A 25,048-nucleotide genomic window follows, 5' to 3' on the forward strand; every position below is an offset into this window, starting at 1 on the left:
CATGCCAGTTTGCCACTGTAAAACACGTTCATGTTGGTGTCCACAATATATGCAAGCACGCCACTGCAAAACTCATGTTCATGAGGTCTTGATAAACAATCTATGCCAACATGGCTCTGTAAAACAATGATTTGTGCTTTCAATGTTAAAATATATGCCCGTTTTCCACTGATAAACACTTTTTTCATGGTGCCAACAATATATGCCAGCATTCCACTGTAAAGCAATATTAATGAGGCCTCCCTACACAATATATGGCTGCTTGGTCCTGTAACACCTTTTATGTTGGTTGTGCGCTCTTATATGCCATTGTGCTACAGAAAGATATTGTAATTTATTTGTATAAAAATGTGTGTTAATGTATTTTTTGTACAGAAAAATACCATAAAAAATAAAAAATATATATGTTAATGATGGTGCCTACAATACATGCCATATTTCCACCGCAAAGCACATTTTCCTGAGGCCTCAATCCACACACCACTGAAACTTTACATTGATACTCCTGGTACTAATGGTCTGCACCTCTGAGTGTGCGACTGAGCTCATTTAATAACACATATTTATTTTGAATAGAATTGGAGCTGTATCTCAGTAAATCAAGTTTTAATATTTCTTTCTAACTTTTATTTAATGCTTAAAACTCTTTCAGGTATGGGGAATTGGGAAGGATGAGAGGCCAGAGGCAATTAAGTGGCAGGACTATTAATCCAATCGTCTGCCCTGGGCGCTGCCAGGTGGGCCAGGCAGAAACTTGATTGGAATAATTCTCTTCAGGGAGGAAACAGCAAGCCACATTTCTTTGTATCTCCTCCCATATCCAAAAGCCCACATACAAAGGAATACTTTGGCTGGCCCGGATGGCTCTGCCACTGTTCAGCCAGAACTAAACAATAGTCGATAAAATGACCTTGAGAACCAATGGAGAGTACCGAATCACTGATCACTGGAGTCTTGTTTATGTTAAGTGAAGGCTTAAGATATTAGGGGTCACATTTTCCCGCCTTGCATCATCGTTTCCTTAATCAGTTTTGTCTCCAGGAAACGCTGTGTCGCCACTTCGTATCTCAGTGTTTTCCCTGCGCATGCATATGTATGTCGTTCTGTCTATTTATTTCCTCAAATTAAGTTCCCGCTCGTGATTATGACTGGCAGAGGTTTATCTGAAGCGCGGATAAGGGAATACGTTGGAGCATAACCACGGATAGCAGCCCCACAGAGGGGAGAGGGAGCTAAGCTTGTTTTCATCCTTCAAAAGCTTGCATACAAGTTCCCATTAGCCTCTCATTCAAATTAAAGGGCTGAGAAAAGCGCAATGTATGGCCCGGTCTGGCCTGTTAATTACAATAGCCGGCAGGCCTCCAGTCTCCCTTCACGTTTTCAACCATAGAAAGCGAGGAGAGATTACTGATTATTTCATTTAATAAGCAGAGTCTTGGCAACTTGGAAGGCCGCACAGAATGGCAGGTAAGCAGTTCTGAGAACTGCAGAGTAGATAAGCACGCCTCCAGCACATCAGTGGTTGTGTAATGGCTGAAGATAAAGGGGCCATGGGTTCTGAGGTTGCTCTGTTTTGTTGACGCGTCTCCGTTGGCCAGGCACAAGGTGCTGGTTAACATGGAGAAGGAGGGAAGCCTCAGGTTTGCAGCCACCTTGTATTAATGGTCGATTGTAGCATATTCGCAATGGCAATTCCAAAATCCTCCCCTGTTTGGATTATCGTTTCAGAGTTAGTCAGGGTCACCATTGCTCAATGAGGCCCAACGAATTCTATGCTCTTCTATGCAACCATTGTTGCTGATGTATCCCCGCCTCCCATTCCCTGGCAGCCAATGGAAGACGGGAATTTCCTCATCAGCGCTGCTGCCATGCAACTTCTTTGCAATGGGGAGAACTGCTGCTATCGAGACGTGGGTGTCCAGGCTACTCTGCTAAAACCACAGCAATGGGGAGAAGAGAGTGCATTGGGTCTGGTGGGTGCAGAGGGTTGTATAATAATGGTGGGATTACTTACTGGCAATCTTTATCATTCCTAGCCCTACTCTTCCGCGTTGCAGTAATTGCGTTTGAGTCCCCACCTCCCTAACAAGAACCATTTTCCAACTTTTTCTTGACCCTGACCATTTCTACCTAACAGTATAATACCTCCATGTTCCCACAATCTCTTTGATACTTTTCACCAAGCAGGATCATGGACCATGCCGCAATACGGGCAGGCCAGGTGGAATATCAGTACTCGAATGAGGAAGAGTAGGACTAAGAGTAATGTAGATTACCAGTAAGTAATCCATACATTACCTCCACGTCCCTCTTAATTTCCCAGTATTTTTCCCGTATACAAAGTTTAGTTCATATGGACAGACCAACTGATACACATGCCAAACACAATATGTTGCTGCTCCCTTTCACCACTGTATTACTGCCACCATAATACCAGGTGTTCAAAGAATACTAACTGTGAGAACCCCGAATGAGCTATCCACAGGATTGTCCACATTCCATCCTTACTGCTTCATTAATGTGTTTGGGTCAGCCCCTATCACTGTCCTGCAAATGTCCTGAATTAACACCCCCATAACATCTCCCCAAGAGACAGCCATTGTCCTGGTCGACCTGCCCTGTATGTGCCCCAGGGATAGCCAACCCCTGAGCCTCATATGCCATTAGGATGTCCAGTTTGATCCATCCACTTATAATCACCACTCAGGCCTTCCTTGCAGCCCTTGATGACCCAAAGGTCAGCAAAAGATTGCCCCATTTTCTCAGGACTGTTGTCCTCATGTCTATTCAGTGTCACGCTTCTTCCTCCGGTGATTTGGGAACCTGAAAGAAAGCAGTAAAAATGTGATTTAAGATATTTCAAAACCACCGTCAGTACAAACATAGGAGCACATCAGCCTTGGGCTGCACCCTAAGAAAAGGGGGTCTTAAAAGCATGGCACCAACCTCCCCCACTTTGTAGCAATTAAAAAGGCAGTTTTTGGAGACAGGAACTTTCAATCTATGGTCTCAATGGGTTGAAAGTGGTCCACCTGAAGTGACTGCAATACCAATGGGAGGTCCCGGGGCGGAGACACCCTCTGTGGTGGGGGTCTTCATGCTGCCAAACATTTCAAGAACCTTACTATAAGGCTCTGCCCGTCCATTTTCCCTTCCTTATTACCTCTGAGGGCCTTAATTGCCACAAACTGTGCCCTTACAGAAGAAACAGCCAATCCTTTCTGAAACCCATCCTGAAAGAATTGTAATATTATTGCCATCCCACATTGGCGAAATTTCAAGTCTACTGCACCAGGAGATGAAATTGGCCCAATGCCTGTCATATGCTTAATCAGGGCTGGCCTCCTATAATGTCGAAATTCTCTCCACCACCTGGTCTACAATCCTAATTCTGATAGCATGTCAATCTCAATTTCCAGACTGACCATTGCATTCTGTGAGCCCTTCTGCTGCCCTTCCCATTCTGTAGATGGTGAGCCCTCTTCAGCACCTTTCACACATCCTGCTTCTATACTTCTAGTAGAGCGAGAAAGCAACCCCTCTTTGGCCAGTATGGTATTACCAAAATTACTGAGACCCTGTTGTCCTTCATCTTCCTGGCGACGTGAGAGTTCATGGGAATGGGAGGGAAGGAATAGATTAATACCTGAGGCCATTCCAGGTGCATTGCATCCTTGGTAAAATCTACTATAACATTTACTCTTTCCGACAGCAATATATTTGCCCTCCGGCTATTCACTCTGCGATAGTTGCTGCCTGATCAGCTCACTGCATTACTTCATAAAGCCCCTATTAGTTCTGCAACTTTGTAAACTCCATTGTAATGTTGCTGCCTGCTATTCGCAGCTGTGATATTTGCTTCCTGCTGTGTGCTCTGTTACACTCACTCCTCAGGGTCGCCCTCTGTGGTATTATTCATGGTTATATGTGTACCTTGGGCAATTCCAGTGTGCTATTTGCTCCCTCTTATTCCCACCATGGAATCTGTGCCTCTGTGAGGTCCTCTGCCTGCTCACTGCAATTTTCCTCTTTGAAATATCTGTCCCCTTTATTTGCTCCCTGAAGTTCTCACTGTGATATTTGCCCCATAATGTTGCTCCTTAGTGGAACCCACTTTAATAGCACACCCTGATATTTCCTCCTGCAATTCGCTCTGGGATATCCTTCCACTGCTATTCTAGCTACTACTCAGATGATGCTCAAATCACATACAGTCTTACCCAACCCTGAAATGCAATTCAAACGCACCATGGTATTTGTCTGTTATGTATATGTTTATGGACCATGACAAATTGAATCAAACAACACCAAACTAAAAGATTATTTCTGCTGTCAGGTGCTAAAATAAACCACCACACAATCACTCATTGGCCTGAAGAAATGGACACCCGTCCCCAGCCAACATAAAAAATCAAGCACCTTGGATTCCTTGTGGACAGCGACAATTGAGCCCTAAGATAAAGCCTTAGTGAGAAGCTGCTCCTTAAAACTGATGTCCATCTGGCACATTGTGCCATAACTACTAGTCCACATAGAATCGTTGCAGACATCACCTTAGCACCTTCTACGCAGGATTATGCCAACAGCCTCTACCTAGGCTTTCCAGAATATTTAATTAACTATCTAAAGAGAGTACAGAATTCAGCAGCCAGAATCATCCTAAAACAGGAAAAAGGGGATGAAAACCTCCTCACTTTTCAAACTCCATTGGCTGCGACTCAAGCCCAAATCCACTTCAAAGCCCTCGGTACAGCCTAACGAGGCTTCCACGGTATGGGTCCACAATCCACAAGGAAATAAATACACATCGCCAGAATGCTGCCATGAAGCAACGCTGCTCAAGTATTAGAGCCAGGCTTCCCCCGGAAAAGTCAAGGAGAATCCTCCTCATTCCTTGCGACCAACCACTGGAAGACGATACCAACGGGATCATGTACATTGAAAGACCGGCAACCTGACTATTCACAAGACCACCACAGATAAAACGGCACCTGTACAGCTCACCAGAGACTGTGACCCAAAAATTGGTTGTTTAAACCTCCTATTCATTACAGACTATGACCCAAAAATCTGACTATACAAATGTGCTAGGAAATGATGGTCACTGCAGTAATGTCAATAATATCAATTGATGTTAAGAGAGAAAAGTAAACACTTTGCAACATTTCATGAAAAGAAGTCAATAATACATTTGTCAACATATTCTGGAGTGGAAAATGAAAGAACCATGCAGATCCAGGCAAAAAGAATGGGTGCTTAAAAAATAATAGTAAAACATAATTAAACACGTGTGTGAAAAAAGTACTACCTTTATAAGAATCCCTAGTCTGAGTTACATTTAATTCATTTGTTACAATTTGACTTGTGGGGTGAAAATCCAGCCCCAGAGTGACAGATACAGAGAGGCCATGCTAGGCCTCTATTGTGGGAGAGAAACTGACTGATGGTGGGACCTATTGAAAATATAGGCAGTTTCAAACTTTGACATCCGACATAAGGCCTACAGAAGGACCAAAACTGGGCCTCCCTCAACGTTGTCAAAATGGAAAGGCATACTTGTTGGAGAAGTGAACAATAATTTCTATATAACTGTAGCCTATGTGTGAAGAATACCAAAAGTGAACTTATATCGGTTTAAATAGTGTACTGTAGTTATAAACAGCAGGACCAGTTGTGATACAAACATGTCATGTTGAACACCTCTTTTCAATGTAAAATGCTATCCTGTCAGAATTATGCATGTAACTGACTACTGCTGCTTGCCCCGCTGAACTGCTGTGTATCTAGAACTGTGAACTCCAGACATTTGGGCTGAAGCCCTCTAGGAGAAAAAGGTCTGGTTATCAGTTTAAATGCTAAGAAATACAACAAATTGAGTTCAAACCTACCCATTAACTGTCCATGAGCCTCAAACAGGGTCTTTTGAAGCCTAGGAGAGTCGGCTAGGATAACATGAGTCAGGCAGATGATCCTGGTCAGGTGACGTTATAGAAATGAGCCTTAGGAATAGGTGGGGGCTATTTTGAAATGGAGAGGCACATGTGAAGCATTGGCTGATTAACATAGGATTACATTTTCCTTAATAAAAAAGAGAATCATGTGTCCCATTGTGTTCATCCGAGACTCATATTAAAGGGGGAAAAAAGCCCATCGGAACCATGTAAATATCCATCCTGTGTGATGTACACAATAGGAGTTATGAAGTAAATTATGATTCCAGCCTTCTCATAATTCTGAGGAAATGGAAAGTTGGTGTGCTGCTAGAGGGGAAATGAATATTTGAATCTTGAAGTGTCAGATTTTTAACTATTTCAGCTCAGGAGCAAAAATGAAAAATAATTGTAGCTCCTCCCAGGAGGGGCATGCCGAAATAAGATAAGTATTTTCCGACTTGCCATAAAATTAAGAACTCAAATATATATATATATATATATATATATATATATATATATGTATATATATATATACATATATATATATACATATATATTCAGTAAACAAACTTTGTTAAAGGAACGTTATGCTTAAGTTGTGCTACTAAAAACCTATGAAATTCAGTAAAAAAAACTTTGTTAAAGGGACGTTATGATTCAAAGTAAAACCGTAAGCTAAGCAACCATAGCTCGCGCCACCCCCGTGCATTGCTAAGACTAACACCCAGGACATCAAAGATGACATCATAAATGTCATTGATGACATCACTGATGACATCACATGCTCATTTACTTTTCATGAAAGTCTGTACAAGGGATTCATATTATAATATTGACAAAAAAGGGTCAAGGATCATTGGAATAAATAACATGAACTATGTAGTGCATTAAGCAATGCATTGATATAAATAGCATTCTATTATGAAGTTCTTTACAGTACAGAAAGCTACTCATGTATAATCATAAGCATTGTGTGCAGCATACATGATGGGGGTGCAATATTCATAATCTTCCCATGTTGAATAGTAAAATGATAAATGCTTTCTTATTAGAGTTTTGTGTACTGTGCAACATGTAATAAGTATCTAATAAAACCCACTTACTACATAATTTCATTATTACATATAAAACCCAAAGACAGAACAATACATAGAAATCTGAGTATATAAAGGGAAAGTGAAATACGCAAAAACGCAGCAGTAGAAACAGAAAATGTTCATACCCTAACTGATTATCTTTATGCACACAAATGATTGTGCTGCTTCAAACCTACTACTTCCATATGTACAACTATCACATGATCTGACTGCACCCTAAAGAAAGTAATCTGAATACAAATATGACCATATCCAGAGAAAGTACAGTAATAAAAAAATAGCAAAACAATAAGAAAGTGTTGATAACCTTACTAATTCTCTTCATACACAGAAAGTATTGCAGTCTTTCAAGTGTGTATTTTCCTTATGTATATGTTCAATTTGCTGTAAGTGCACCCTAAGTGAATTATTGTAAGGACATATTAGAAGTATAAGTGTACAAATATAGTACTTTTTGCATTTTTTTTCCTAACTATTACTGGCCAAGATATATCACTACAGGAAAAAAGAGCGAGTCAGACATGTGATGTCATCAGTGATGTCATCAACGACATTTGTGATGTCATCTTTGATGTCCTAAGTGTTAGCCTTAGCAATGCACGGTGGTGGCGCGAGTTATGGTTGCTTAGCTTACCATAACTAGCGAATTTCAGGGGGTTTTCGGTTTTACTTTGAATCATAACGTCCCTTTAATAAAGTTTTTTTACTGAATTTCATAGGTTTTAAGTAGCACAACTTAAGCATAACGTCCCGTTAACAAAGTTTTTTTTACTGAATTTCATAGGTTTTTAGTAGCGCAACTTACCCATAACGTCCCGTTAACAACGTTTTTTTTTACTGAATTTCATAGGTTTTTAGTAGCACAACTTAACCATAATGTCTACGAACATCTGACTTCATTGCACACCTTCCGGAGAATGCCACATGACCATATGCTCGTGCACAGCATGATGACGTGTCCGAGAACCCATACACACTTCTCAATAACATCTGTGCCTCATGGACAGTTTGGAACTACATTTTCTACTGATGTAGGAACTTGCAACTTCAACATTTCCTGAGCACAGTTCCAACACCTATTAGTACTCATCCATTAACAATCTAGTACACAGTACGTACTTTTGGCAAAATGGATATTTACGTTAAAATGACATCAGCTAACGCCATCACTCCTCCCCAAGAGACACCACCACTGCTCTAATCAAGCAGCATGAGAAACACTGCCCCCTAGGCTGGCCAACTCTTTGATAGTCTGTCGCAGGACACTTGGCCACAAGTCAGTGATGACGTCACTTCATTCACGTTTGGCCCACCTCTTTTTGAAAAATGTTTTGGCTCTTAATTCCTGACTTAATTTAAATACAAATGCTTTGTCCTGGGGAGGTGATGGTCAAGTTTTTCAACTGCAAACATAACCATCATGACCCCAGGAACAAAGCATCAGCATTTAAATTAAGGCAGGTGTCCGAGCGTTACAGCTCGACCTGTAGACTCAAAAGGAGCCAGGCCTGTAGCGGCGCCCAGAGAAAGAAAGCAGCAGGCGGCAGTGCCGTGCTGAGCAGATGGCCACTTCAGTTTGCAGAGTGGCTGTGCTGGAGGCAGGTTGTCCGACGCAAGTCGGGACAACCTAGGTCCCGCACAGCCACTTTGCTAACCGCAGAAGGAGTCCCAAATTGTGGGACAATCCCGCAAAATCGGGTACACTTGGCCATCATACTACCCCCTACCTTAGAAATAACACACGCACAACATTTCCCCCTTTTCCATCTGCCCCTCCATATTAGTGTTTGGTCCCTCTTCCCTCATTTCCGTCCCCACCTTTCGTTCTTAGTTCTCCTGCCAAAAAAAAATCCATCCAAAAACAAAATAAATGATCCTTTAGGAACCACCTTTCACAGTAAAAAAATAGAAGTAAAAACAAACCGCATAGACTCCATCTACTTTGTATTGCTCAGTAAAATACATAGACGCAATAAGATTTTCCAACATTTCCATTTACAGTTTTTGTTATAGTAATGTGAATATTGTAGCGTTCATGCGCTGTTCTAGGGACTGGAACGGTGGATAATGGCCGAGTAGCCCTAGTAATCAGGCCAAGCAAAGCGAGGGTGGATAACGAGGTCTCTGGACCATTACCCCCCATTTCAGCCCCTAAAATTGGGGATGAATGCCATTACCAGCCTAGGTTTCCAAAGCGGTAACCCATGCTACTAAAAATGGTCGATTGTAGCTACTAAAAAATAGGATTTCTCGTCCTATATTGGACGCGGCGTCCCGGTTTAGGAATAAAATCCTTTTCCAAAATGGCCACCATGGAAAGAGAAAGTGCCAGTTCCATACAGGGCCCATCTTCCCTTTCCATTGCAACCTTCAAAAGGCAAAAACTATTCCTCTAACCATATTAACATAAGCACATTTTTCTTCCCTTTCAAATCTATCCTAATTGCGAAAAACTTTACGACAAAGCCAGTTCCAGGTGGACATGACAATTTTAATGCTATGTTTTGTGCCTTCTGTTCATGGTCAGTAGCCACATTGTCCGGATCTTAACCTTATACCATGGCGCGACATTCGGGCCACTGCCCATGACTACAGCCTACACCTCAGGCACTAAAAAAACCATGCTTCTCGATCCTTGCCAATGAGCCTTACGCAAATTTGCTGTAAATCCACTCATGTTTTATTTTTTCAAAACTGTCAAAATAATACACAAAGCAATTGTCATATAAGCTGTGTACAAAATTCCAACAAACTATGTAAATTCATTCGAAATTACGTCTGAAATATTCCAACCATCATCATCACCCTTCACCTCCCCAAACATTATTGCATAAGTTTCCAAGTGCAATGCTCACAAAATATTATTGTCCCGAGGGTTTGACCGTGTATTTTTGTACATACGTTCATTTATCGCAAACATTTCGACATCAGCTTACCGCATTCATCCTCTTTGAGAAACGTATGAAATCTGGCAACAGGGCACGTCCATCTTGTGCTATTGTTAACCACTGCTGCATTGGCCTAATGTAAACTGGCCGGACGTCACTAAATCATATGCCCTGCCCCCGACCCTCACATAACCAACCCTAGTAATAATGAGCACCTTTCTTGGTGACATTCCTCTTCAGCCTACCCAAATGTACCCATAACCACCTACGTGACGTGACGCAGAACCCAAAAATCTACACACAACGACTAACAACATACCACATCACAATTCAAATTATTAAACCACTCTTTAAAAGAAAACAATAACAGTATACAATTTGTAAAGTACTTTTATTTCACAATAAACTCTCGAGAACATCCGACTGTTCCCATATTCAATCAAATTGCAAATTTGTTTCGTCGCTCATGATCAAAAATGTTAATTGTGAGACACACATTCTTCTTTTTCCATACACAACGTGTTCGTTTTTGATGAAGGAACCGCTTGGGTCCCACAGTGAATTCCAGGGCGTCTGCATCAATTTACGCCTAGACCACCATAAAAGATGTTATGTTACTCCTAATCGCTAGTGCAGCGTACGGACACATGGGCCCTGGCCGATCGTCCCACAAAACAGTCACAGTAATTGACCCGTTCATGGGTATGTGCACCTGACAAATGAAGAACCCATCAGTTGGCATCTGGAATACATGGCAATCGCAGTAAGGCAGCATGTACCTATTTGGAAAACATAACAGAAAATATGTATCAATACCAGACCTTTATTACACTTTATTGCAATATATGTATTATTTTCTTAATTCGGCATAGAGTTTAAACTAACGATTAGCACACACATCAAACAATCTCAAAAAATACAAAAAGAACCTACAAACTGATACACAATTCCATATAAGCATACATGACATTTTAAAGAAATATTAGCGTTGAACCTGGGTGAATCTAGTTATAGTTGACAAACGCCTACATTCTGCACTTCCCATAACCACATAAAAAAGACAACCACACAGAAAAGATGTACTTGAGTTACATTGCCAAAATTATTTTTCAGAGAATAATAGGTTAAAGCTCGTTCCGGTATACAGTCGTCAAAAGCGAACTTACATAATATTCACCGTCTCCATTGTATTTGTGAAAATCAGTCCGTAATGCTCAATCCGCTTGCATCGAAGAATCTTCATGAACTGAATTCACATGTTCCATACACACTTTTGGAATGCATAACCTTATCAAATGTTCTTTAATAAAAACCTCCTCTCACTGACTCTTCACGAAAAAATCAATTTCTCTCAAGGTCAAAAACAATTGACCCTTCTACTTTCTGTCCCATGCGTGGGCTGGCTTAGCTCGCAATCAAAAAATGAAAGTTGCTGACCTTCACTCACAATCTAAAAACATTCTCACTTTGCAACAACACGGCTCAATGCACCCATGAGAACTCGCATTGTCATACACGTGCACAGCCCCTGTTTCCATCAAACACTGCAGGTGGCTGCCTCAGATGCCAAACTCTAGGGGGCACCAATGTGACTCCAATATTATTTTACATACATTGTAACACAGACACATTACTCCTTCACCGGTAGTTTACGCACAATATATTTGGAATACCTCCAAATAGGGTGGCCAACTTTGTCACATCCATTTGTGGGACAAAAGGTGGTAATGACGTCACGGCGTCACTCACCTGGCAGAATGAATGCATTGCACCCGAAGCTACTGACATGACCGGCCTGCAAGCCTGTCACGTCAGTAGCTGCGGTTGCAATGCAATACAATAGGACTCTTATTTACAGATTAGCTACCACTTGCCAGCCACTGTTATTCCCATTTGCGGGATACGTATGTATATGACCCCCTCTCCCCTCTGCCCCAAACCCCAGCATGACTAATTGTGACTCCTAACTTACTCTGTTAGATCACAAATTGTGCTCGAACAGAGCAAGTTGGGACAACCCACGTCCCGCAGAGCCACTCAGCAAACTGCCCAACACAGGTGCCAATTACGGGACCATCCCGCAAATTACGGGACAGTTGCCATCTTACCTCCAAATATGCCATATGACTTTTGTGACAAAAAAACACCACTTTTTTGCTTCTTGCTGCCACATCCCGTCCCATCCTCATCAACCCTCTCCTCCCCAGACAGTATTTGATAAGTTTAACAAGTGCAATGTTGTGGTTTTTTAATATGTTTTGCGTCGGACAACCTGCCTCCAGCACAGCCACTCTGCAAAAGTGGCCATCTGCTCAGCACGGCGCTGCCGCCTGCTGCTTTCTTTCTCTGGGCGCCTCTGCAGGCCTGGTTCCTTTTGAGTCTACAGGTCGAGCTGTAACGCTTGGACACCTGCCTTAATTCAAATGCTAATGCTTTGTTCCTGGGGTTGTGATGGTTATGTTTGCAGTTGAAAAACGTGACCATCACCTCCCCAGGACAAAGCATTTGTATTTAAATTAAGTCAGGAATTAAGAGCCATTAAAAAAAAAAAATTAAAATAGAGGCGGTCCAAACATGAATGAAGTGACGTCATGACTGCCTTGTGGCCAAGTGTCCTGCGACAGACTATCAAAGAGTTGGCCAGCAAGGGGGCAGTATTTCTCATGCTGCTTGATTAGAGCAGTGGTGGTGTCTCTTGGGGAGCAGTGATGGCGTTAGCTGATGTCATTTTAAGGTAAATAGCCGTTTTGTCAAAAGTATGTACTGTGTACTAGATTGTTAATGGATGAGTACGAATAGGTGTTGGAGCTGTGCAAGGGAAATGCTGAAGTTGCAAGTTCCTACATCATTAGAAAATGTAGTTCCAAACTGTCCATGAGGCACAGATGTTATTCAGAAGTGCGTATGGGTTCTGGGACACATCATCATGCTGTGCACAAGCATATGGTCATGTGGCATTCTACGGAAGGTGTGCAATGAAGTCAGATGTTCGTAGACATTATGGTTAAGTTCTGCTACTAAAAACCTATGAAATTCAGTAACAAAAACGTTGTCAAAGGGACGTTATGGTTAAGTTGCGCTACTAAAAACCTATGAAATTCAGTAAAAAAAACTTTGTTAAAGGGACGTTATGCTTAAATTGTGCTTAAGTTATCTGGCACTCCTTGCCCACCGCATCGCTGCTCTCTCCCCCAACTTTCAGTGCTATGCGGATGATACCCAGCTCATTTTCAGGCTACCCTCGGCCTCCTCCTCTCCCTCCCTCATCTCTGACTGTCTGCTATCCATGAGTGGTGTGCCGCCAATGACCTCTGCCTTAATGCCAGTAAAACCGAGATTCTACTCATCGGCACACCCACTCCCTCCTTCCCTGCAGCTCTCTGGCCGGCCTCTCTTGGCCCTCTTCCTGCTCCTACCTGCAAGGCAAAAAACCTTGGGGTCATCTTCGACTCCACACTGTCCTTCTCTCCTCACATTTCTGATGTCTCAAAGAAGTCTCACTACCAGCTGAACCTCCTCAGAGGTATTCTTCCTTTCCTCTCCTTCCCCCAGAAGCTCACTGTCTCCAGAGCCCTGGTTCTCTCTAAGCTGGACTACTGTAACAGCCTCTATCTAAATCTGCCTGCCTCTACTCTCCGCCCGCTGCAACTCACCCAGAATAGGACTGCAAGACTTGTCCTTAGCCTCAAGCCCAGGGACCGTATATCTCCAGGACTGAAATCTCTGCACTTGCTCCCAGTGGCTGCGAGGATTAAGTTCAAAACCCTCTGCATTGTCCACAAGGCCTTCTGGGGCCTGGAGCCAAAATACCTTCAACTCTCTTTTCCTAAATATCTTCCTTCTCGAGCTCTTTGCTCATCCGTCTCCAACTCTCTCAGGGTCAGCCACTTCTCCAAGCAACGAGTTGGGGGTAGATCTCTCTCCTCGGCTGGGACCTCCCTCTGGAACAGCCTTCCTGCCTCCCTGAAACTTGAGGAGAACCATCTCCAGTTCCAGAAGCACCTCAAAACCTTCCTCTTTGCTTCTGCTTTCTCTCCCTCTCTCCCCTGCTAAATTCCTGATTGAAACTGCATTGAATCTGCACTGGGCCACTCCCACTGTTCTCGTCCCTGGCCCAGCCACTTGCCCCCTGCTCTGCCTCCTTGGCAACCCATGCACTGCGGGACTGTCTCTGTATTCCTACAGCACCTCTCCCAGCACTTATCTGCACTTACCTTGCACTTGCCACCAGCTGGCCTTTATTATTTATCTTGTTATTCTACTACCCCTGTACTGCACTTTCCCCTCTCCCTTTCCTCTTGCACTTTCCCTTCCCCTCTTCCCATGCACTTGCGCGATCTGAATGACACCTGGCCTAGTAAGATCGTTGTCTGTCTTCCCTTGGTCCCCCCTCCCTGCCTCGTTGCGCCTTGAAACACTTGTGTATAGGCACGTTATAGATGCCATATCATATCATATCATCATATCATACTAAAAACCTATGAAATTTAGTAAAAAAACGTTGTTAAAGGGACGTTATGATTCAAAGTAAAACCGAAATACCCCTGAAATTCGCTAGTTATGGTAAGCTAAGCAACCATAACTTGCGCCACCACCGTGCACTGCTAAGACTAACACCCAGGACATCAAAGATGACATCACAAATGTCTTGATAACATCACTGATAATAACACTAAGAATAGGTTTGTGTAATGAAATACATGTACACAACATTTCAAAAAAAGTCTTGGGTCGTGATCTCTTGATAATGTTCATAACATTTTTATGAACTATTCTGTTCATTAGCCAGGACGATTTTGAATGATATTTTAGGAACACTGTTTTATTATATGATATTGTTTCCTTAGGTATATTAGTGTATAAGATGCTTAGTGTTATTATATATTAGTTTTATGCTGTGCCCTGCTTGATGCAACTGTTTTATGTTTTATGCGTTTACTATGTACTGTGTTGTACATACAAAGCCATTGGCTATGAGTATATTAAATAAATAAATATGTCAATGTATAAGTGTTGCTAACTTATTTTGTGAAACAAAGATGCATCAGAGCACAAATGTCAGAACCGATAACGCACTGAAGACTGGGCTCGTCTCACCCGCATGTGCAAAAGATAGGGGAGAAAAATGTTGAAATCTAGCGTGCTCCTCAGGCAGGACTCGTTCGGGTCAGTAGTCCAAATTCATCCCCATAACAGACAGCAGCATCAACACTGTGATGCAGTCACATGCAGAGAACATAGAACACACTGACGCCAGGCACACTACAGCCTTACGCCTAGTAGCATAAACACCAAAGCGCCACTTAAATTTGTTTGCACAGCCCGCAATATCCTCAGCCCAACACACCGCCACCCACTCGTCCTCCCAGATGGTGCTTAATTCTACCGGAACCCTGAATCTGGCTGTTTATATATCTTGGCTTCTCCCCAATGGACGGGCAGAAACCCAAGTGTTACTGCCACAAACCATTAGAACTATACCTGCACCCCAATAGCGCCTTCGCGTTCATAACCCCTGCAGCCGTCCATTTGCCTTTACTGCCAATTATTCTTTGCGCATGCCCCCCAATGCATTACTCCTTATCCCCACAAAATTGACATGACACAGAATTTCAAATGGCAAACTTGGCCGCAGTTTTATTTCTATGACAACAGAATTATTTGTACACATTTGTGAACTTCATTCTGTCCGTGTGGCGCTTGCTTGCCGGATTTCCTTTGCTTCCCCCTATACTTGGTATAGTAGGCCCCCAACTCCCCCGACCCATTGTACCTGTTCCAATCCTGCCCGTGCAGGTGTCCGTGGGTGGGGAGAGCGCCGTTTGTTTTTGGGGGAAGCTGAGCCTTATTTGTCCCTACCAGACGCCCCGCCGTTTAGGCCCCCAAGAGGCGCTGGTCCGGAAGAGCGAAGACCCATTCCGTTTCCTTCTGGCTCGTCCGGAGTCTATCATTTGTGCTTGGTTGCCCAAACACCGCCAACTTGTCATATCCTGGTCTGGGTGTCCTGCGACAGCAACGCCCCCGGGCTCCTGCTTCTTGCTTGTATTTCGTGGGTGGGTGGGTGGAAAACGAAATTTCTTCCACCTGCGAGGCGGCGACCGGGTCCCAGAGCAGGAGCGAGATGCCTGGCACCCCGGACCCGCCTGCTTAAATCCTGATGGCCCCGCCCCTTTTCCTTTGTTCAGCCCTTCGCGGGCTTTTGGGCCATTAAGCCTTTGGCGCCGTTCCGCCCCTCGCCTTTTGACCCCCAGGGGAGGGTCCCAGGTCCTGGCGGCATGACCCCGCAGGGGTTACCCTGCTGCCTCCTCCATCTTGAGCTGATTTTTCCGTCGTCAGCTCCATAACCCCTGCAGCCGTCCATTTGCCTTTACTGCCAATTATTCTTTGCGCATGCCCCCCAATGCATTACTCCTTATCCCCACAAAATTGGCATGACACAGAATTTCAAATGGCAAACTTGGCCGCAGTTTTATTTCTATGACAACAGAATTATTTGTACACATTTGTGAACTTCATTCTGTCCGTGTGGCGCTTGCTTGCCGGATTTCCTTTGCTTCCCCCTATACTTGGTATAGTAGGCCCCCAACTCCCCCGACCCATTGTACCTGTTCCAATCCTGCCCGTGCAGGTGTCCGTGGGTGGGGAGAGCGCTGTTTGTTTTTGGGGGAAGCTGAGCCTTATTTGTCCCTACCAGACGCCCCCGCCGTTTAGGCCCCCAAGAGGCGCTGGTCCGGAAGAGCGAAGACCCATTCCGTTTCCTTCTGGCTCGTCCGGAGTCTATCATTTGTGCTTGGTTGCCCAAACACCGCCACGCCACTGAGTGGGTTCTCGCCCACTGTGGCTCCCCTTCCTCCTGTCTCCTTCTCCCATTCCAGCAATTTGGTAGAGATGTCCCAGAAAAAGAGCTCCGTTTCCTTCGTGGACAAGTTTTCGTCCGTCCGTTTAGGAAGTACTCGGGTGTTTTCCCATCATTACGCCATGCCTGGTCTGATGGAAACCCCTGACCCTGCAGAATTTTGCAACGGCCCCGTTCAGCTTCCTCCTTGACTTCTCAACTGCTGCCTGGCTCTCTGCCCCCCTCCATTGCGCCCAGGGAATAGCTTCCGACCATCCAATTTCAGTTTCGCCCAACTGTGCTGCGATTTCCTGCAGTGAGCTCGTAATGTCCCTCAGCCGGACACCCCTCCCCAGGCTGATCAGGTCGTTCCCTCCCAAGTGTATTACCAACACCTCTGGGTTCTGCCGCCTACTCAGCAATTCCATAGATGCCCCTCTCGCTGAGCCCACTTCATCCCTGGCACCCCGTGCCACTCACTCTTGAACTTGCCGGCCGTCAGCGCCTCCTGCTGCTGAGTCCAGCTCGCCTTAGCCTTTGAGATGAATGAGTGCCCCACTACCCACACGGTACGTTTCCTCCTTCCTTGTGCTGCTGTGAAATGACAAAAGGAGGGAACGGCATGGTTAACTTATATTTTTGCGGGCCTGATATATCATTTGTAACATCCTGAAGACCATCTCCCCCATTTCTTGATGTCTTCCGGCCATGCCTTCTCGGGGACACTTCTGCCCCTACCACCTTTCCATCTTGCTCCACCTTAACCAGGGTGGGCCTGCTCCGGGACACTTCTGCCTCTACCACCTTTCCATCTTGCTCCACCTTAACCAGGGTGGGCCTGCTCCGGGACACTCCTGCCCCTGCCACCCGCCACCTTTCCATCTCGCTCCGCCTTAACCAGGACGGGCCTGCCCTGGGACACTTCTGCCCCTGCCACCTTTCCGTCCTGCTCTGCCTTAACCAGGGTGGGCCTGCTCCGGGACACTCGTGCCCCTGCCACCTTTCCCACTTGCTCCTCATACTGCACCCGTAAGTGGTTCCTCACCACTTTTATTCAGCAAAAAGCTCCCCAACCAATTTAACTTTGCTCTGCCTGCCCTCGCAGGAGTTACCCTGTTGGGAGAGCACCATTCCTGGCGGGTGAGGTTGAGCTGAATTCCTTTTGCTTGATTTTCCAAAACCACTTTGCCTCCATTGCCCCTTCTCTCGCTCTTATCCCTTCCTTTCCTTTAACGGAAGGCTCTACCTATCCATATTCCTTATCATGTTGGCCCAATTCCCCTGACCCCTACTCCTTAACGGGTTGCTTGAGCTTTGTTCTTGATATAGTCAACCGATACTTTAAAATGGGAGGTTCCCCATTCCATTGTCATCTCCGGCCCATTTCCTCCTTCTTAATCATCTGCGGATGGGACCTTTCCTTTCCCTCAGCCGGCCAAAGCTCTCCCGCCATAGACCCAGCAGCCTGCCTCCCCGCAGCTGATACTAGGCTGATGGGGTGCTGTTCCCGACCCCCACCATCTGACTTGTCCTTGCTTCCCGTCAGCCACCCCTGGCCCACCTTCTGGCATCTAAGTAGCTTCTTATTACAAACCGCTCTGCTATCTACCCGATGAACCATGAACATTGTTACTTGTTTTTCGATCCCGGAGGGGTGAAGGCTGCGCTGGCCTTGCTGCCCAGGTCAACTAAAACCCCACTCCCAATGTTTAACGATGTACCCCGCTGTATGCCTGATGGTAGTGGTAATACCTGCCTCATGGCCCTCAATCACAACTTCAAAAACCCGGCTGCCCCCTGGGCCAGCTGCCAATGCAAAAAGAACCACGTTTGTCAGTGTTTTAATCTCCTACTCGCGCACACTCTCCAGTTATCGGAGTCCTTTCAAGACTCAAAACAGAACTGGCCCTCCTGACAGTTAACTCGTAGCCGCGTACGGCGTGCCTCCTTTCCTTACACCACTGTACTCAGTGTGAGCCATGGGTTCTACCCCAAGTGTACCCTCCACCATCTACTTTGCTCGATGGGGCGCGTACCTGATACTGCCCTTAAACTCCGCTATTAAACCCTGCCTCCCGCTTCAGACCCCGTCCCGAAGCATGCGACCCCTTGCGGTATCGAGCCCTCACACAGGTTATTAATATTGCGGCCTTGCCGCCGGTCAATCAAGTTCGTAGTCTATTCAACCGTGGCATTGCCGCTGGTCCACCCACGGCTGCCCTAGGGGTCTGTTGTACTTGCACCCCTTCCGTCTATGAGAGCCCCAACCCTGTTTTAATAGTGCTAACCCCGCAACCCCTTTTAAAATTCCGTGCCTCCAGAGGCCGGGCTCACCTGATCTAAGGACACCTTTTTGACCAACGAACACGTCCATTAGGTGTTCCAAAGAGGCCTTAATCCACACAACTGCCCTCAAAACTCTGGCGGCCTGGTTGTGTTACCTGGCGTACCTACACCCATAGAAGTACCCTTTGCACGGTCCATGAGTCAAGTGTGCATAAAATAGCCCCCCTGCCGCTTACCAATGTAAGGACCCTCTACTGCCACGTTTCCCCTATTGAGTGGAGCTGAGGCCATAAATCACCCAAGGAATACCTTACCCATTACGGAAAACCCCTACGCGCCTCTACCCCAAACGTGCTGAAAGACCCCCATAATTTAGCATTTATATAGCGCCACAAACCCTCGGTTATTTGAGCGCTGCTTATTATTACCCTCGGCGTGTGGTGCTCATTTATCGACCTCGGAAGGATGAAAGGTTGGGTTTGTCCCTGCCGGGATTCGAACCTGCGCTAGCAGGCTCTGCCCGGATGTCAAAGCGAGCGCTCTACTCGCTGTGCCACTTGCCCGGCTCTTTGGTAAATACCGCACCGTACCGCCACTGAAGCTTGTAAAGCAGGTGATCACACCTGTCCCCCATTCAGCTCATGCGCCCGTGCGAGAGCCGCCCCAAGTCATGGAAACTCTTAACCCTTGCAGTTCTACACCACTCCTCCACACTGCCATACCCATATTGTCCATCTTGATAACCTGGTACCTTTCCAAGATACAAACTGAGTTGCACAAATGTCTTTACGTACACAAATGTTTTTAATTATCTCCAGGTGATCTCCCGGAGTATGAACCTGACGCTGCTGCGCCAGGTGCGTGCAACCCCATACTTGCGTGCCCTCTACCGTATGTTCCACTTAAGGAATTACCCTGAGTTACAATCGTGTCATTAGTAATCCTCGGTTTGAGCTCCTCCGATAGCTCACACTACTTGTGCCCCACAATGCTGTCCCCCAAAAGACCTTCCAAAATTTAAAGCCATGCCTAGCCCTTCCCCTGGTCTTCCCAAACCTCTGTGTGTTTGTCTTACGAGTACGTGTTTGCCAAGTTAATCGGCACCCCCGCTATGGCCTTACGACCCCCGTTCAAAAGGGGGGGAGCCAGGGTGCCGCCTGTGCAGTAACAGCACCATTACACACTGCTGATAGCGGCAAACGCTTACTACCTAACATATGGTACCCGCCGTTCTTGTACGCAGACATGACCGCATACCTACTCATTTATAACAATACACCGCAGCCTTATAGAAGTATCCGCCGGACGAAGGGAACAATCGTGCCACCCAATAGATGTACTAAAGACAGCTCCCCAAAAGCTTCCCGGGCCGACTTGCCCTTCTCAATTGCATCGGTGGAGCCACCTTGCAACTTTTCCCCCTACAAAACTTGTATATGGCACCATCTTGGTAGCACACGCCTCGCTGCGCTCGCCTGCCACCTCATCATGCCCAGACCCCGGGGTAAATCCCCTAAATGCGAATCGGACCTTCATCGGTCCATAACACGTGCCCACCTAACCTGGACAAATGAACCCTTTTGTCAGTAAGCAAACGTAATACCCCTACAGCGCCAACGCTTGATGAGCGGCGTCAAAATGCCTTCCTTACAAATTACAGCCACGCTCCCGAGGGCTTACCGGGCACCCTAGCCCGTCCTGGCCAAATCGCTGAAGTCGCCTTGCAAACCTTTTCCCCCTTTTCAAACCTGCACCTAGCCCCCTATTTGTAGCACATGCCTCACGGCCCTCACCTGCCCCCTCTGCATACTCCGGCGTGCCCGGACCACAGGGTAACTCGTATACCTGTTTTCGGACCCTCCTCTGTCCATAACACTGTTTCACTCCCCCTTCCATTTCCCTGTTTCACTGAACAAGGGAAATGGAAGGGGGTGCTCACCCCACCCTGCTTCCCCTTCTTCATTGACTTTCCATACGAGACTGTTATCAGCACAATGGGCAACCTAATGTTTATATCTAGTGGACTACCTGCCACTTGGAGCATTTCAGCGCATTCCCATGCACCCCGTACCTCCACTAGCTAATCCTCGCTTCCAGAACAGGCACAATGGGGGCATTATAATAACTGGCAATAACCAACTGCATGTCGCCAAGCCACAATGCGGTATACACGCCATACACGTCATAGTACCAAATCAACAGCACACTGGAATCCCCCATAGCTCCAGTACAGCACAGAACGCCAACAGTGATGCACAGACGCCATGACCTATAATAGTGCAAGCAGCACACTAGATTGTACGCTGAAAAATCCCTTCTCCCAGCTACTACACAAGCCGTTACCGTCATAGTCTCAGGTGACACTGCTACAGCAATTTCCCACATTTTGTACCACTGTGGAATACAAAGGTTTCCATCCTTCGTAATGAAGCAGTATTCATTATGTGCATTCGGGAAAGGCCTTACGTTTAAATCAAGGGTTTTGAATAGAAAGCCAGCCCACTATTTACGCCGCCTACTACGCCTTACCACTCATTGGCGCCGTCCCGCCAGGGCCTAAAACCCAAAACGGCACGGGACGGGCCCACAAGGTCCCCTAAGATTCCTTAACAGTGCCACACAATTTTCCATGCATCTATTTAGCGAGTGTTACAAGGCCCTTCTTATTGCCTCAAACCATACACATCCCGGAAGGTAAATGCAGAATACGTTCCCAATCACAAGCAGGGCTCAAAGCGGGCGGCACGGCGACCGTCCTTTCTTACTGCATAGCGACTGCCCTTTTGCTTTACAAAACAACCGCCTCGGGTACCCTGCATGCAAATGCAAGCGACCCGCCGTAGGAATACTCATTGCTGCTAAAATTACTGTAAAGCCCACAAAAACGGCACAGCCGCACTTTTCATCCCTGAGTGAACACTTATCCTTCACTAATCCCAACGGTGCAGTCATTACCTTTGCTTTCTCTGAATCCCTCGAACTCCCTCTCTGCCAGCAACCGAATACACCCTCGCTGGAACACTGGAACCTCCATGCTGCACCACACGAACCAGAGCCGCCTTCCTTCTATCTGGGCTGCAAAACGAAATTTCTTCCACCTGCGAGGCGGCGACCGGGTCCCAGAGCAGGAGCGAGATGCCTGGCACCCCGGACCCGCCTGCTTAAATCCTGATGGCCCCGCCCCTTTTCCTTTGTTCAGCCCTTCGCGGGCTTTTGGGCCATTAAGCCTTTGGCGCCGTTCCGCCCCTCGCCTTTTGACCCCCAGGGGAGGGTCCCAGGTCCTGGCGGCATGACCCCGCAGGGGTTACCCTGCTGCCTCCTCCATCTTGAGCTGATTTTTCCGTCGTCAGCTCCACATCTGATGCTCCCTCTGCTCCACACTAACACTCCCCAGCCCCCCTGCCCCCGCCCCCTTCAATCCAAAATCCTGCACGGAGAGCCACCAGTATGGCAGATGGGCGCTGTGCAAGACCGCTTTACTTTGCATTGTTTGTTTTCATTTGCCAACGAGCTCTACTTTTCGCTATAAGGGCTCTTACTTTTTTGTTTAGTCTGTCTTTTCCGCTTAGATAAGCAGACCATTTCTCTCAATGCCATCTTCCCAAATCCTGCATACCACGAAAGCAGGTTTTCTTCTCTTCCGGTTCCCTCATATCTCTCGGCCTCACAGACGCTTTCTTTGTTGAAAAGTCGCCTCTCGAATCCAAACACGGGCTAAGCAGAGTATTCCTGAGCAAATAGACAGGACGAGCAGCGGGTGCATGCAGAGTCCACTCCCGCAATGTGGAGGTCGGCGCGCGAGGCAAGGTAAACATTCAAGTGCAGGGGAAGGCATGTTTGTGCCTACAGGAAAATGAGAAATAATCCAAAGACGTTTGATTGACAGGCACAGATCTGACCTGCCAGGTGATTCCAGTCCGGAGATTACCTCTGAGCAGTTTTCACCACAGGCTTTCTGTTTATATGCACTAGGTGTAATATTAGTCTTGCAGTCACATCTGCCACGGATTAGAAGGGCGCAATCGAGAAGCGCTGACGCGAGTGCCGTCCCTTCTGAGAAAACAGTTCCTGGGCGCGATTATCCATGTGTTTTGGTGGTACAGGCGTGAACTCACATTCTTACAGACGCCCTCACTTGCTAACTCACTTCACTCAATAACTCACTCCTTAACTCACGTGTGCACACGTTCGTATGTGTGCACCCACCTGCTTACTCATCTCACGAACACAACTCACTACTTTACTCACACACTCAGGGGCCGATTCATGGAATAATTGTGCGCCGAAATCGGTGGCGCAAGCGAGAAAAATCCAGCGCACATGTGCAATTTCGCACGCAAGCGATTCATGGAAGTCTGTGCGCATGTTTTTCCTGGGAGCTGCGCTAAATCCGCGTCTACCTTACACGTCACTGCGACATACCGAACGCACAACATGTAGCGCACACACCAAAAAGGGGGCAACACACGGAATGGGGAACAACGCGTAAAAATGGGGGCGTAACTGGGAAGTACTGCTGGGAAATACATGGAAGGCCCACACGCACGCAAACAACACATATTCATGGAATCGAATAGGGAAAACCCACGCACACCAAAAGGCACGCGCAGGCGTAACCACATCTGCCACACGAAGGCAGGCAGAAGCGTCCCCGCGCAGTATAAAAGTGCGCGCAAACAACAAACACGCATATACAGCTACAATGAATGTCCCATTTCTCGCAGCAGTGATCGTGGGACACCGCAGGAGGAGAATAGCCAGGCCCGCATTTTTTTTCCCAGGACCAGCCTTTTTGGGATGCCTGATGACGAAGTCTATGGCAGGTATAGGTTTCCACCTCATATCATCCTAAACCTGGTCACTGAGTTGGAGGATGACCTCACATCACCCACCTTGTGCTCCCAAGCACTAAGTCCCTTGGAAAAGGTGCTCAATGTCCTCCTGCATTTTTTGGCCACTGGGTCATTTCAGCAGACAACTGCCATAGTTGGGGGCGTTTCACAGCCCACGCAGTCACGCTGCCTACACCAGGTGTTGGCAATCATGACTGAGCGCCCCTCAGTTCGCAGGCACATATACATGCTCAGAACAACCGCAGAGAGGCAGGCTGTGGTCCAGGACTTTTACAGGGTGGCAAACTTCCCCAAAGTGCTTGGTGCCATAGATTGCACCCATGTGGCCCTACGTCCACCTAACATCTACCGCAACCGCAAGCCCTGGCATTCCATCAACGTACAGGTTGCATGCGATGCCCATTGAATCATCACCTCTGTCTATGCAAACTATCCTGGGTCTACCCATGACAGTTTCATATACAGAATGTCCACCCTGAGCCGGGCCCTGGAAGCTGGGAAGCATGGCAACACATGGCTCATTGGTGAATAGAAATGTCTGTGCACATGCATGCATATCACACACAGACTAATACACAAACCCAACTAATGACAACAACCATCACCTCCTCAGGGGACAGTGCCTACCCTCTGAGCACCCACATGATGATGCCAATACGGAACCCCACCACACCACCCCAGGTAAGATACAACCCAGTCCATATTGCAACTAGGGCCATAATGGAGTGCACATTCGGAGTGCTCAAGTCACGCTTCCGCTCCCTTGACCGCTCTTGCGGGCAGCTACTATATGCACCCCCAGTAGTGTGCTGGGATCATTGTGGCAGCATGTGTCCTGCACAATGTTGCAACACGGCGGGGCGTACCGGTGGACATTGTGGTGCCCCCACATCCCCAACCACACGCACAGGCGCTGCTCATGGGAGGGAAAGGGCACATGGTGAGACAGCCCGGACCAAGCTTGCGGCCACATTTTTCACCTAAACTCACACCCCTGCGGAGTGCACACAGGCCTGGCACATACAAGGTGACAATCGATGATGACAAAGAGACAGTCAACTGTCACAAACTTACCACCCTGAGAATGTTTCCACATAAGTGCTACATTGTGTGCATCCCTAGCTACTTAAACATAACCAATCCGGTGTGACCAAAA

This window comes from Ambystoma mexicanum, chromosome 5p (genome assembly GCF_040938575.1).
Source record: "Ambystoma mexicanum isolate Mex_15411 chromosome 5p, UKY_AmexF1_1, whole genome shotgun sequence".
Classification (NCBI taxonomy): Eukaryota; Metazoa; Chordata; class Amphibia; order Caudata; family Ambystomatidae; genus Ambystoma; species Ambystoma mexicanum.